Here is a 16,137-nt window from a genome sequence, read left to right on the forward strand (position 1 = left end):
ATCCGACAAAATATGGTATACATACTCATGGAAATGAATAAGAGAATACCTGAATGAACAAGTGTTCCTTTATGTATTTCCAGAATTTTGCCCCCAGTGCAATAGAAAGCTTGCAAAGAATCCTGGAAAAGAATAAAGGAACACTTATATTTTAAGGTATTCCCATATTTATTTCCATCAGTATATAAAAATAAAGCGCAACAAATATTTCCCAACATTCAAATTTGAAGAAGTCAATATACCATAAAAATTATCAATATTATGAAACTGGTATACATATGGGCTATATGTTTAAAAACAAAGCTGTAAAGTTTCATTTTAGAATAATTAATTGTTTCAGAGTTTTGTTACATATGTAACAGATGGATGCACAGCACGCATTCTGATGTCCTCTCCCCACCGTGTGGCAAAAGGTCATCATTGTTACAGCAGTATCACTCAGGTTTAATGACTATTTGAAAAGCATTGCAGTTATAACACAGCTGGTCAGATTAATGTGCAATCAAATCCAGCGAGTTGGGCTCAGCGTAGCTTTGCCCCAAGGCTGTACTGAAGTCTAAACCCAGGGGTTGATAATACCATTTCCTGATGTATAGGTTGAGGGGACTTATCTGGTCACTAAAGTAAATATCCACATAAAACTCTACCATGGTACAATAGTGCGTAGCTACTTAAATGTTTTGATATATGTATTATGATGCTGAAATAAAAAAGCAACCACTACCAAACTGATAATTGTGGTCAAGTGACGTTAATATCTGGTGAAGTGGATTTTGAAAAAAAAAAAGAACCCCTGTCACAGCCAAATGTTATGTAGCTCCATCCTTAAAGAGGCAAGTCTAGATAAACAGACAGTACATCTAAGGACCCCAGAATGTTAGAAGAGTATTTACATAATTTTTAGAAATTATCATTTAAACTTTAAATTATTACCTTGGGGACTTTGGCAAGTATAGGGTCTGGGTAGCTTTGATCAGTATTCATATAAATGGAGGTTGTATCACAGCATCTCAACTTCATGTTAAAAATACCCCGTGAAGATAACGTTGGAATTGATCTTCAGTAACCCATGCTTGTCATACAAAGCGACTTTTGGGATGAGGTGACCAGACCCGCCAACTTGGCTGACAAAGATATTGTTGCTGTTCCTCTTGAACATGGTCAACTGTTAATACAGTATCAATATTTAGAGTTTGCGAAGTTTTGTTTTACACCACACTTTGCAATATTCCTGCTATATGGTGGTGGTCTGTAAATAATTGAGACAAGCCAGTGATCAACAGTATGAGCACTCATCTATGCCTTTGGCATATGATGTTGTGCCAACCACGTCAATTTAGCCTGACTGCCACATCCCATTAGTCGCCTCTTACAACAAGCAAGGGTTTCTGACAACCAAATCTAACCCGGATCTTTGCAGGTATTGAGCAAGATGATGGACACCATTCCTGACAATGACAGTGAGGCCTCCGTCATGGGCTCGTTATATTATAAATATGTCAGTGGAGCAATCAGCTTGACGTTGCAAAAGCTTTGATCTGTTTAATCTTTAATGGAAAATATGCTCCAAAATTTCATCTGTACATGATCTGATTGATCATTTTATTCTTTGACCCCAAAACATGTCCATGACTCCATCTCATGACACCATGATGTCATGGAGACTCCTAAATCTTCATGACACCATGGTGTCATGGAGACTCCTAAATCTTCATGACACCACGATGTCATGGAGACACCTAAATCTTCATGACACCACGATGTCATGGGAACACCTAAATCTTCATGACACCATGGTGTCATGGAGACACCTAAATCTTCATGACACCATGATGTCATGGAGACTCCTAAATCTTCATGACACCATGGTGTCATGGAGACTCCTAAATCTTCATGACACCACAATGTTATGGAGACTCCTATATCTTCATGACACCACGATGTCATGGAGACACCTAAATCTTCATGTCTAGGGCAAGCACTAGATATCATGTACATGTGTCACCTCTAAAGACAATGGGATAATCATTTTAGGGTTTGGAGGAGAAGAAAAGTCATCACTAACACAGCTTCACAAAATTTGGGTGTTGCCTCAACAGATACTTATTACAATAGTAAGCTTTAGACGTTACACACCAAATCACCAGGACCATGTCTATACCACTAAATGAATATTTTTTCCAGGTGATCAGGTATATATGAATCATCTCTGCTGGAGCGATCCAGAGACACATTCCTATTCACATCCTACAAAGAGTAACTCGGTATTCAGAGTCGATTATTTCCTCAATACCCTCAGAAGTCAAGAACAACTAAACAGGTTTCCAGAGCTCTAGACAGATGCATATATGTATGTCAAAAATATATAAATATACTTATTAAAGTTAAAGGCTGGTGCTGAACTAAAGGCTGACCAGTACTGTTTACATGACTCATGGAATGGTACCAGTTTGGAAGAGTCAGTGGACTTGTTCTTATATCAAATCCTGTTTATCAGCAGAGCCAATGACCTTCAATTTCAAACAATGTTTGTGAAATTCATGTAAACATCAATGCTGTAATGACAGCAAATAAAAGAAATATACAAAATTTTACAAATTAGGCAAACATACGAAAAAAAAAAATGTCTGACCTTTGATTTCTGATCAAGATGACATAACTTAACTGGAAACAAATTCTCCCACACTCATATTTTTCTCCCCACAAGCCACAGGTATCCAATGATGAGGTTCAATTACTTTCAATTGCCAGCATGAAGTTCAGAACACAATTAACTCTAACTAGTGCACATACAGAACATCAGGTCTGCTCCTGAACAGACAAGCACCTGTTACCAAAATAAACAATTAGCACATCCCATGACCACCTTTTGCTATCTTCAACATTAAGCTGCTTTTAATTAAATGTGCAAACTCAACCCTTCACATCTCCAGTCTCACACCTTATAAAATATTTAAACCCACAAATCACTACAGATGCTAAAGTCGAGAAAAACCCAAGCATCTTGTTATTCAATTTCCTGCCTAACTGTTTTTCATTAGGTTCTTAGAGCGCCAAACTGTAAATCTCCGGGAATCTCTCTCAGCCACTGCCAAGCCTCAAGAATTACTATCCAAGAATAAGACGTCTAGCAAAATCAATATACACGTTCCCCCTTCCTTTAAGGGGACTGTACAAGGATACTTGATCAATAACTAGTTCTCTGACAAACAGTATCGACTGATAGAGGGGGTGTTTTATGACATTAACATTGGATTATTCCTAAAAGGCGAATGATTGCCTCATTCACAACTAATGTTCCACAACTAGCTTCCACTCTTCAAGTGCTGGGTGATGCTCACTGCCGATTCAGCAGATTATGTCTGGAGATACAGGATTCTGTAGCAGATGTCAAGGGACAAGCAAAACTTGAAAAATAGTCTTGTATGTATTAAACTAAATACACCATACAAGTTTTCATCAAACATCATATGTCAGCATTTACTTTTCAAAAATAAGAATTGGTAAGAACAATTATTATAGTAATCATAAAATTTCCAAGTCCCGTACAGGGATTCCAACCTCAGACATTCAGATACAAAGATGGACACCTTGTCCACCTCACATAATAGGCGGATACACAAAATCCAGTTGACAATATTACACAAGTATATCATGCTTATGTCTGTTACAGCTGTTGCATCATTTAAGTCATTGATGGTAATGACATACACAAAACTATGAAAGCATTTGTGTCCAATCATCAAAAGCAAACAAGACATCCGACAAAACAGATTTCAGGCACTCACAACTGACATCAAATCATGATTTGATTATGAATATATGTGTGGGGCATGACATCATCATGGATCTACGTTTGACCTCTATTCTAGGTACTCACGACCTTGCACAGAATCATCTTATTCAGATATTCAGCCATACAGGTCAAAGATAAACATGATTTTGACTGACAAAATACTCAAGAACCATTGAAAAAACTTTAGCAGTTATGAGGACAACTGACAAACTGTCAAAATCATGATAGATACATTCCAAAAGAATACCACTCAATTTACATACATGTGGAACACTGTCAAGTCTGATATCTATGTATGAAGCACATAGCAAAGCTCAACAGAAAGCCCACATCAGCCAAATATGGAGGACCATTACATATCCCCCAATCAGTCCCTGTGAGCATTCAATATGGCTGTGAAGCCCCAACATCAATATCATGTGTTTCATATTGCTCCCTTACTCTGTCAACTCAATCCCAAGGATCGTCACCTACCTCTAAGTCTTTACTGCGGAACGCCGTGAATTAAATCCATAGATTGTGGGTGATGAAATCAGCCAATGAAAAGCATTGAATTCGACATCCACAACGTGTAAGCACCAATATACATGTCTAATTGGAGATACCATTTTATTCCCAGGGGAAATTCCAAGTTTGGCCCCTTCTAATGAAGAGATCTGCCCAACAAAATTTAGTGGACATCAAGAAATTGATTTGTTCCGCAGTGGATCCAATATAAACATACCCTTGCGGCAGGCAGACGTTCTGATGGATGAGAAGCACATGATTTGCTTCTGTTTGAGAAGTTTGGAAGAACTCAAGACGTTGGACAAAAAGCAGGATATTCAGTACAGTAGAAAGTCTAGACATATTTGTATCATTTTATGTCAAACAATCTACAGTAAACCGTGGTTACAGCCAAACACTGGAAAGACAACTTTAACAATGGGCCATTTTCAAGATTAACCATTTTCTGAATTTAGAACAGGACACTTCCCTTGTATCCAACCCCCTGAAGAGCTGACTCAAAGGGACACTAATTTTTTAATGTTCTATGAGGGTTTATACAGTGGTCACAACTGAAAACTAGGGATGCCACGATACATCAATCTTTTTTCTAAGGTGATACAATTTTGATACATTCAAAACTGTATCAATATTTAGTTTGGAAAGTTAGCGGTTTAAACATGTTTCTGTATCGTTCACATTTTGCACTTTTTTTGATGTTATGCAAGTTTTGATTATTTTTCATGCACCAAGATGGGAAATTTGCACTTTTTAATCTCTGAGTATAAAAAATGTTTATCTTTTCAATACATGAAATAGTAATGTTCAAAATGTAACTAAATTTATGCAATAATGCAGCACTTAATGTATCACTTTAATTGTATTATCAAAACAAAAACAAGTTCAGAAACAGTGTCACATAAGGAATCAAACCTGGACAAGACCCAGAACAAATGAACACAATGACCACAAGGTTGACCAACCATCCCGTCAATAAGATAAAGGAAAAAAGGAAAGTCAGCAATTTGTCTCTATGAACAAACAATGCATGACTTACAAGATCTCCTTGTGTCACCCACATGTGGAGTCGTTTGTATTAATCATCAATATCCTGGTACAACAATATTGAACATGGAGCTGAAATATCTAACCAAGGAAATTCAATAATAGCTTCATTCAATATTTACACACAGAGTTCACCCCAATGATATAGGAGCTGTCATTTTTCTTGTAATGTTCATATTTGTTGTCCTTGTCATACTGCTGACAACAATTCATTTAACCCTTCCAGAGCAGTTGTAAACCAGTTTATTCTCTGAATCAACTATTACAGTAAACTTGCATCAATAAGTCTATATATTTTCATGTCCAAAATACCTAAGTGGCAAGGGCCATGGACAATCCTCACGATACTCAAAGCTCGAGATACATTTATGAGCCAAATATTATTTGCTTACATTTTAACATTCACTTGATTTGTATGCTAGGGTTCAGTACATACTCCTAAAGACTTCAAAAGCCATTGTAGAAAGCAATATTAGCACTAAGGTGACCGTAATTCCAATACTTTTCACAAACTTAAGACAGTGTAAGTGCCTGGTATTTTGCAAGACAGTACTCAACACCACCAAATGCATCTTTCCTCCCTTTGTTAATATCTATTACTGTATTTTTTAAAGAAGCACATGCTCAACATGTATAAACATTTCTGACAAAAAATGCAGCATTTTTTGAGGTCTCAGAACTTCATGGATGCTAAGCTACAATCAATGGATCCTTGCATGGCAGAAGGACACAACTCTTGCTCCCAAAATTTCGGGATCAATCCGACCTGTGACTGGGTGAACAAACCTTGCAGTCAATTTGTCTGCAGACTTCTTCAGTGCTGTCACAACCCCTAGTGTGCAGTACACAACCCTGTGCACTTAAAAAACCCATGAATCTGTTGGAATATATGAATATGTTGGTATGTATGAATATTTGCAAACACCTAGTTGCAGGTACAGCAACATGCAGTAAACTTGGACAAGGTGCTGTGACTGTCCCAATACACAAAGTTGTGAATAGGTACCTTGTTAAGATGATAAAGGCACATTAACTTGGTGCACCTAGTGGCTGCATGAGTTGTATGATCCCCTGGTAGTTGAGATTGAAAATATGATGTGCCATTGAGTGGGATGGACTAGAGCACTATATAATATGTATAATAATAGAAAAAGGACAACCCTTGCTCAGCAAATTCAAACCCATCAGAAAGAAAACCAAACAGTGATATACTAGTACATGTATGCTATGTTATGGGACTGCCAATAATATCAACAATGGGAAAGTAACACGCAAGGTCTCAAGTCGGGACAAGACAACATAACTGTTGATCCATAGCTGGGCACAATGACACAAGGCAACTCAATGGCACAGATATAATCAGCCATCTTAATATGAGCTTTCCTTCTTATTTACCAATATTCCAGCCTTTTGACATTGTCTAATCAGGAGAGACCAGACAATCAACAATGGGAATCAACCTACTCATCTGAGATGCGATGACATTCGCACACAAACTTGTCTCTTATAACTTGCATTGGTTGACAATTTGAACCCAGATCTTCGCAGGACTAAGCCGTTAGTGAGTTTAGTTTAGTGCATCTTTTAGCAATATTTTGCCAATAATGCATAAGGGGACACCAGAAATTGGATTCATACATTGTACTTAAGTGAGGAAGAGAACCCACATTTTTTGTGTGTCCAATTAATGCATTGGACATGAGGCTACCCTGCCCTTAGTCTGTCGTACAGACCCTGAAGTATACATATCCGTGAAAGCCCATGCAAGTCTAGAAAATGTGGAAAGTCTCAGGGCTCCATTTCATTATATTATTTTTTTTTTCACTATGAACTTTTTTTTTTTGTAAAATATGTTCATTTCAGAGACTAGTTATTAGTCTACCCTGCCCTCAGCACTATGGTACGTTTAGAACCTATTTTCATGCCGTGCTTGGATGCGTTTAACAGATATCTATGCATTAGCACAGTCGAAACAAGAGTCCTCAATGTCAAACCATGTGAAACAAGATAAGTCTTTGCACAATTAACAGTATCATGCCCATGTGAGCAAGTGCTAGGTACGAGACCAGGAAGTGATGTGTCTAGACGGTAAGCGAGACATAACCTCTAATATGTACCCTTATCTCATGGACATGCACTAAACCAGGATCACAGCTAGTAGAATATAAATCACATTCCTCAGGTCAGGCCAGACATGTATAACAATTATAATGATGCTAATATTTGTGCCTAGAATTCAACTGGATGCTGTTCTCTGGGGCTACATTATTACCCTGATGGAATTGTCCTTTCAAAGCTGCTACTACTGTACATATCTATACATCCTCTTCTTGGGTACTCATTTTAAACAGCTGGGTGGACTGAGCGCATTGTGAATGAAGTGCCTTGGCCAGGAACAGAAAACATCATGAGACCCAGGTCACCAAGTTTTGGTGTCTTCAGCCGGATTCAAACCTGGACTTTACACCGCTGTGTATATCTCCTAACACTTAAAACTTATTCATGAAAAAAATAGTATCATGAAAGGTGTGTTTTCTTTCAAAGCAGAAATAAGGGAAACATTTAACACTAGTGGTGTTCTGATTCACTGAAATAATCAAAGATCAGTTGCAGTGACCAAACAATTGATCACATTTTCTCATAATCAAATACAAATAATTTTGCAACTACTGTTTTAGTGTTTGAAACACTTGATGATGGAACATATCTTTAAAACTGTTAGGGCCTTAAAATATGTTTAATTCTTAGAAAGCTCACTTCCCTAACTGAGAAGTCATGACTGAATATTTCTTGATGACTCCAGGAAGCCTATGTTCTTGAAGTGTTAGTCATCACCTTGAAGTATCAAGATGCATCATTCTACATTGTAGGTGAAATTTGCATATGCAATTTGTGCAGTTTCTAACTGAAACAGTAAACCAGCATATACCTGGCTGCTATAACAATCTGAAAAGACAAATGTGCAAAATGATCGTACCCTATTTTCTACAACGATTGATAGTTGGTTAGGAACCAATCATCAATTGTGAGATTACGACCAATTCCCAGCTCTAGTTAATAAATACTCATTGACACTGCCACCAATGTAACCCATACAGGATTAAAAAATATAGCTTTGACAAAATATTTAAGGGTATTAAAGTTTCACAAAAACTGTTGTCCCACGAATATGTAAGCGGGTCTATTCACTCCCACTGACCTATATTATGTTCACCAGCTGGTGAATTCTTAAACCATCTGACTGAGACAATTCAAGCCCTGCCTAAGACATTTGTTGATTTTTCTCTTATTTTTCCCCATCAGTCTTTGTTATGAAGTGATAGAATCGGCTGTAACCATGACAACTGCTATCAAAACACTGACAACCAAATCACTAAATGTACCAGCTGAAATGTTACTTGTTTTTCCTTCATTAATGGCAAATGGATTTTCAATTGAAATGTCCAGTCTCTTTCTTACCTCCAACATCATGTTCTGACATTTCAGTCTAATATTTTGTAAGTCAACTAAACAAATATGAACAGATTGTCTATATTCATGTAATCATTATGACTGTTATCACTCATCAACGGAACTTCCTTCTGCTTCTGTGGAGCTTTATCTTGAGCAGTTGACCCTTAATGATTCTATTTTGTTTTCTCAAGGTGTGCACAGTGATGGTAGGTTCATCATTTCAACATAGTTCAGTCTCCGGGCTCCAGTACAACCTCAGTGATGTCACTATATCACAACTCACCCTAGTTTCATCGTCCCTAAACTACTTGTAGTTTCATTGTCCCTAAACTGTCTGTAGTTTCATCATCCATATACTGATTGTAGTTTCACCATAAATTTGTAAACTACCTGTAGTTTCATAATCCCTCAAATTCCCCAGTAGTTTCACCATCCCCATTTTGCCTGGTTTCACCATCCCCACTTTGCCTGGTTTCACCATCCCCACATTGCCTGGTTTCACCATCCCCACATTGCCTGGTTTCACCATCCACACATTGCCTGGTTTCACCATCCACACATTGCCTGGTTTCACCACCCCTATACTGGCCAAATTTTCAGCATCCCCATATTGCGTGGTTTCACCATTAACATATTACATGTGTCACCATCATCATACTGCTTGGTTTCACCACGCTTATACTGGCCAAAGATGAGTGAAATAGGAAATGCTTATATAGTAGGGGCATGATGTCAAGTGAGATCACAAAGAGGTAGAGGACATTGATATCCTGCAGTGACTATTAACAGCAGGGATTGGCATCAGGGTTGCCGGACCCTACACATCCTGGAGTGTAAGCATGTCATGGTCTGGTGGAATCATCACACCCACACAAATAAAGTAAAATGACTGACTTGGTTTGGTTTTACACTGCTTTTAGCAATATTCGAGCAGCATCATGGGGGAGGGGAGGGGACACCAGAAAAAGGCATCACACATTGTACTCATGTGGAAATTTGAACATGGGTCATCGAGATGACAAGCCATTGCTTTAACCATTAGGCTACCCCACCATCACAAAGGTGAAATCAAGTTTAGTGAGTCATTCAACAAAAACAAAAATTGCTAAAACTGTAACACAACAAAAATGTTTACACTTTCCATACCACATCACTTGTGAAAAAGGCAAATGGTAAGTGTGATCCATGCAAATGGCCATTACGGAGTTAAAAACTCAATGACAGGGTCCCCTAATCCATCTTGCCTGACTATTATTACCAGGGACTGATTCTACTTGGAAACACAAACACTAGACTGCAAAACATCCTGATGGGTTTGCTATATCAAACTCAGCAGAGAAAGAGATAGCTGGTATATTTCTGATTACTCTCTATGGAATTTCAGTTTGTATGATATTTAAGGAAATTTTAACGCTGCTGGACAGAAATACTTGCCCAAACACCTCCTGATCATGGATATTTTAAAACGTCCTTGCAAACATGTATTGCAATTGATATTTGTGACACATGCAGACCAGCACATGGGTGCTTCACTTCGGTTTTTTACTTGAATGAGGGCAGACACACTTTGGTGACCGTCACTTTATAACTGAATGAAGTTTAACTTTTGAATGTTTTGTGCAGAGTTTGTAGACATATCATTGAAAACATTAAAGGGTACACATTTGGTGTTTCTTGAGTGTATTGTTGGATTTGGACATGGTTTTGTTGAGTTTACCATTTTGAAAACACCATTGAATAGTGTCATTTTTTCACCCACACTTATAGTGTCATATTTAGAGACACATCTAATGTCATAATTTGCATATATAAATACCTTTTTACATATTGGGGACAATATACTTTTGGGAATAAAACTGGAATAAAAATTAAGGAAAGTGCTCTGCTGCCCTTTGTCTGCTCATTTACTAGCTTCCACTGCGTTATAGCTGCACTCAGCAAAATTCCAGCTACAAAACAGCAGTCTGTAAATTATAATGTCTGGATATATTAATTGTGTGAGTGAACGTTGTGTGATGATCAACTGTGATTTGAGGCCACTTTGAATGATATTGCTTTGATATCAGATAAGGCAGGACAAAATGTAAAAATGATTCAAGACAGATGTATAACACATCCATCAACTCAGCCGATGTTTAGAACTAAATTTGGATTTATTTTCCTCAATTTCATAACTTCAGTTAGAAACAGAATGTTGTATTCTCAAGACAAAACATCAGTATGTCACTCACTCTCGCTCGGGAAGAACCAACATTTAGGTACTCGTGCCATAAACATAGCATGACATGGACACTCATTTAATATCATCAGTATGTGTCTGAGTGGGACATCCATATCAAACTGTGGAGAACACCTAATTTTTAAGCTAAAAATGGAGTTTGACAATTTGGAAGAGTTTCAAACTCAAGATGCATTTTGAAAATCAAAAAGCCAGAACAACTTAAGTAACCTATGTTCCCAACTCAAACTGTGTATAAAGTCTCAGTTATGTATTGATTTCATTTTATTCTGGAAAAAAACCATTTTCAGCATTTTTTTTAATATAAGGAAAAACTCAGACTTAAGTCTGTTACAAGAAATTGGGTCTTGGTGTCTTAGTATTTGTCTAGTCAATGCTGGCACAAACACAAAAGTGCATGCATGTTGCCAAACAACGAAGCCTTTTGAAAAGGCAACATAAGAGGCACCTGAGTAAATTAAGAAATTTAATGAGCTGAACGTGAAATGATTTGGGGGTGATGCTGATTTCAAGAATATCACGATGAACACATCCCTGTCTGGTAGAGAGCTGCTTCTATTAGAGATCAATTGTCACAAATCCTTATTTTCACCTTATTTTCTTAGCTATTAGAATATCAAGAGGTTAACAGTTCCAAGCCATCAAACATCTTAGTCAACTTCTTGCATGTCAACAGCATCATTTTGATTAACATGAACATTGAAGTGCCAGGGATTCCCTTCCTGAAATAGCAATACTCATGAAAAATGGAACGGTTTTCCAATTCTGCAAATAAAAATTATGTATTGAACTGTTTTAAGTGTGTGTAATATTGATTTGAATTGAAAATTTATCCATTTAACATTTTTGATTAGTGAAAACACAGTATGTGTTTAAAACAGATTTATTCGAAAATCCTTTTAAGCCATAAAGTGGTAGAATTATTTCGGAGGACTCACATGGCTCTTCCTTTGCTACAACCATGTTCATTGGTCATTTGGAATTGCCAAAATGCAAAGAGGCTTAGTATCATTGGCCTAAAGCTATTTTGAATAATCTTAGTGTATATACAGTGGAAGTTGTCTACACCAGCACTGATTGGGACTGAAGAAATAATCCGGTTTAAACAATGTGCCGGGCTGTAGAGCTGATGATAATGTACAAGCCACGAACAGGACTGAGATTTTATGCCAATGTTGACAATTTGCTGGACTGGACAGATGCCGATTTTGACAGATTCCACTGTATGTATAGAAATTTCACCTGACAGAAAATTCAGCCTGATAAGGTTGTAGGCCTTTGCAACTCCAACCAATACGTGCATTCAACTCTCAAGGCTACATTCTGTTTCATACAGGCATAGAAATCGCCACCTGTTCCCATAAATGTACTGAATGAAATATACCAAGCAGTCCCACAATACATCTGTGGATCATGGGTATCGCATCTGCAGACAACTGCTGGCAGCTGACAAAAATTTATCTTACTAACTACATCTTTGTTTCAATTCACATTTTTTTTGACATGTTAAATGTTAGAGAAGTTTGCATTCAAACACTATCAGAGAGTTGGGTTTTATAACTACCCACTAGCTATGCAACAAGTGATCAAGATGATTCTACCAGATGGATGGAGCAGCCATATGGGGCCAGGTAAATGATCACTTTCAGCTTGACAGATGGCACACGTCAATAGAACTCCGCAATGATCTTCCTGGACAAGTACTGTACATGGGTTATATGCAATGTTATACATATGTTGCATGTGGGTTGTACCAGTGTTGTACGTATGTACTGGTGTACAAGCGTTTGTTTTTCTCCCAAGCATTTTTAGCAAGGTTCAGGGACCTGCCTTTAAATATGGCACCCTGCCCTTCCTTAAATACAACAAGTGATATATATCAACACTTGGTTGTTTTCAGTTTATATTTCATGTTGCAATTAAGTGAATTAACTGTGCTCTTTGAGTCATTAAGAATCATATGCATGGATAATGAAACATAATACTTAGAAATCTGTCCTTGGATGTCCTTTCTTGAATAAAGGTGCCCCTTTTGAAATCATCGGCCTGCCCTTTTTGGATCCTTGGAATCACAGGGTGTTGTATATGTGGGAATGCTGAACATCAGCCATGAAAGTTTACTCTCTAAACCTAAGTCAAATGTTAAACAAAATGTACCTGTACTTAGTATAATATTGCTGTCCTACACAAACACACTGCAATAATCCTGTGTCCCAATGTGTGTCTTAGAAATCAGAGTAGACATTCAGAAACTGTGACCTGGATTTGGTGTGTGTGTGTTAGTGTGTTCATGGAAGTGAGTGAGGTGTGTGTATGGGTGCATGAATGGATGCAAGTGCAATGACAATGTGTAACATGCGTGTGTGTAAGTGTGTGTGTGTATGTATGTGTGTGTGTATGTGTATGTGTGCGTGTACGTGTGCGTGTGCGTGTGCGTGTGCGTGTGTGTATGTGCGTGCGTGTGCATGTTGAATGACAAGGACTTGAGGAAGGTGGTTTAAACATGAGATAACAAGAGGTCATAGGTGATCTGGAGATAAACTAGGGTGAGCTTGGTCAAAGTTGATGTTCGACAAGGTGAGCTTGGTGAAAGTTGATGTTCGACAAGGTGAGTCAAATGTGAGTTTAGTTTAGTTTCACATCGCTTTCAGCAATATTCCAGCAATATCATGGCAAATGGGCTTCACACATTGTATCCAGAGTGGAACTGAACCCAGGTCTTCAGCATGACGAGTGAATACTTAAACCCCAAGGCTACTCAACCGCCCCGTTGGAGCGAGGAAGTACAGAAGTGATGAAAATCAGGAATGACATGCGGTTGAAGTCAACGTCAAGGTCTCTTGCTTCTTCTAGCTGTAAAGGCACTCTATCACACCGCTCTTCCCTTAAAATAAGTCATGCATTTCTCTCAATAATGAGAGTGTTTGCATGGAAACTACCATATTAGTTATCAATTTTAGTTTTATGTATTTATAATACAAGATCAAATTAAAAAGTTCAAATGAAGTAATGCATTGTTGCACTAAACTGACTCATGCTCTCCATCGGCTAAACATTATTTCAGGCGAATAATGTAGTGTGGTGTGCTCCTTAGGCCAAACAAAAAAATGTTGTGGTTCTGAATACACCTCTTTAAAATTTAGGGTAGGAAGGTAATTTTTTGTGTGTTTTTTTAACAATTTATTAGAAGCAAACCACAAACTAATAACACATTTATCAATGTTTAATTGTTCATCTTATCAAACTTGTGGTGCCATATGTCAACTTTCTCTGTCAAAATGACTGATGTCTGTGTGTCACTGTCAGGAAAAAATTGGTATCTAAAAGCTCATTTTATCCTTAATGCTTAGAAAAAGGAGAGAGTTCCTTCTGTTTCCCCCATATTCTTTCTTCTGCAGATTAACAGAGGTAACACTAAGTAGTCCAGGCCTATATATTGTACTTAAATTTTGTGCTTTTAGTTGCTTCTGCAAGTCCTCCAGTAATTGTTGTGCCAGGTTTCGTAAACAATTGAATTTGAAACCAGTTCGTCCAACACTGTCAACACTGCGTGAAACCTTTTTCAATGTACAGAGCCATTGTTGACATTCCATTATGTTAAATGTTCTCTGTTTGGAAACTGTTTGCCTCAAGTTTCAATTATTGATTGCAGGCAAGTCATAAGGGATAATAAATCTTTTATTACATCAACAGGAAGCTAAACTGAGTGCATATGCTTCAGTATATATTACATAAGCTAAATCTTGTGGAAAATGTGTGACATTGTGCCTTTAAGACAAAATTCCTGCAAAGAACAGAAATTTTCCCCAGCAACCCATGCTTGTCATAAGAGGCAACTAAAAGGCTCACAGCCATAGATGACGCATGCCATTATATAACTGCAAAGATTGATGCTCATACTGTTGATCACTAGATTATGTGGACAGTTTCATTCAACAACAAACAAAACAATCTTCCAACAAACATGGATAGGAGAGGGCCAATTTTCATGATTCTAATCCGGATATTCTCGAGTCAGTTCTTGAAAATAATGCAAATGTTCAAGGTTTTATCGCTAAATGTTAATTTATCCTATTGACTGACACTTTAATATTAGCACTGCTCAAAAAAGAAAAACAACAAATTTCTGCGTACAATACAACTGGAAGATGTTTCATGTCTTAGGAGAATAAGCTAGCGTCAGTATCTCTGAATATATACAAAATTTTTATTGTAACAAAATGGTATAAACTGAAAAGGAGTCCCAGTGAGTTGGAAGATTCCTGAACAGAGGGAATTCTAGACTTTCTTCATTTAGTGCTTTAGCACTGCTGGGAGGAAAAACATCATGGTTCAGAGACAGTGAGACAGACAATGTTACAAACAAATAATGCCAGTTTGAAACAGCAAATTAATTTGCAACACCAGATACCAAATGTTGAATTAACACCTGAAGCAAAATGTTTTATTAACAGAACTGAACACGTTAAAACGACCTATAGAATATGTGCTGGGCGAAATTGCTGGAATTGAACATGCATATAGCGTGTTCAGGCGTTTGTACAACTTGATAGCCCAACGTCAACAGAGAGCCGGCTGTCGGCGAGTTGAAATTGTCACATCGACCGGTAACTCCAGCCGTGCTATTTATCCACAGCCGAAATATTATCACATTTTCATTACGCCAGGAGCATGGTTAGGTTTTCAGTACCTTACCTGAAGCTGAACGTCGCGCTGAGTGACAGACGAACGCGAGGTGCAGTCGATTTATAAGGCCACACTCACGCCACTTCGTGATCTACACAACACTGCCGTGCGTGTCGCATCAGCCGATGTTAGCATGACCCCTGACCCAGCTAAAAATAGAAGCACGGCCGCTTCCGAAACGGCAGATCATGCCAGATGTACATTTATGGTGATATTTCACATACGAATAATCTGTCCACTGTTTCGTGATCAATAAGTTACATAACTGACGAGACAGAAAAGATATTTACCTGGTAGAAATCCTGAACTAGCTGTCGTAACCAAAGATACAATTTTCCCGAAGGCTGTTTTCATTTCCTATACATCCCTAATAGGTATTTGGTCGGACGCGACCTACGCCTCAGTAATATAT

General features: G+C 37.8%; 1 protein-coding gene across 1 annotated transcript in view; it reads right to left on the reverse strand.

Annotated features, from left to right (window-relative positions):
• The window catches only part of LOC137255608 (ATP-citrate synthase-like), a 54,283-nt gene extending 38,407 nt beyond the window's left edge, over window positions 1-15,876 (reverse strand). The window contains exon 1 of the mRNA XM_067793049.1: window positions 15,735-15,876. The gene's annotated coding sequence lies outside the window, so the exon portion shown is untranslated. The remainder of the gene's footprint in view (window positions 1-15,734) is intronic.
• Between the last annotated feature and the right edge of the window lie 261 nt (window positions 15,877-16,137).

This window comes from Haliotis asinina, chromosome 11 (assembly GCF_037392515.1).
Source record: "Haliotis asinina isolate JCU_RB_2024 chromosome 11, JCU_Hal_asi_v2, whole genome shotgun sequence".
Lineage (NCBI taxonomy): Eukaryota > Metazoa > Mollusca > Gastropoda > Lepetellida > Haliotidae > Haliotis > Haliotis asinina.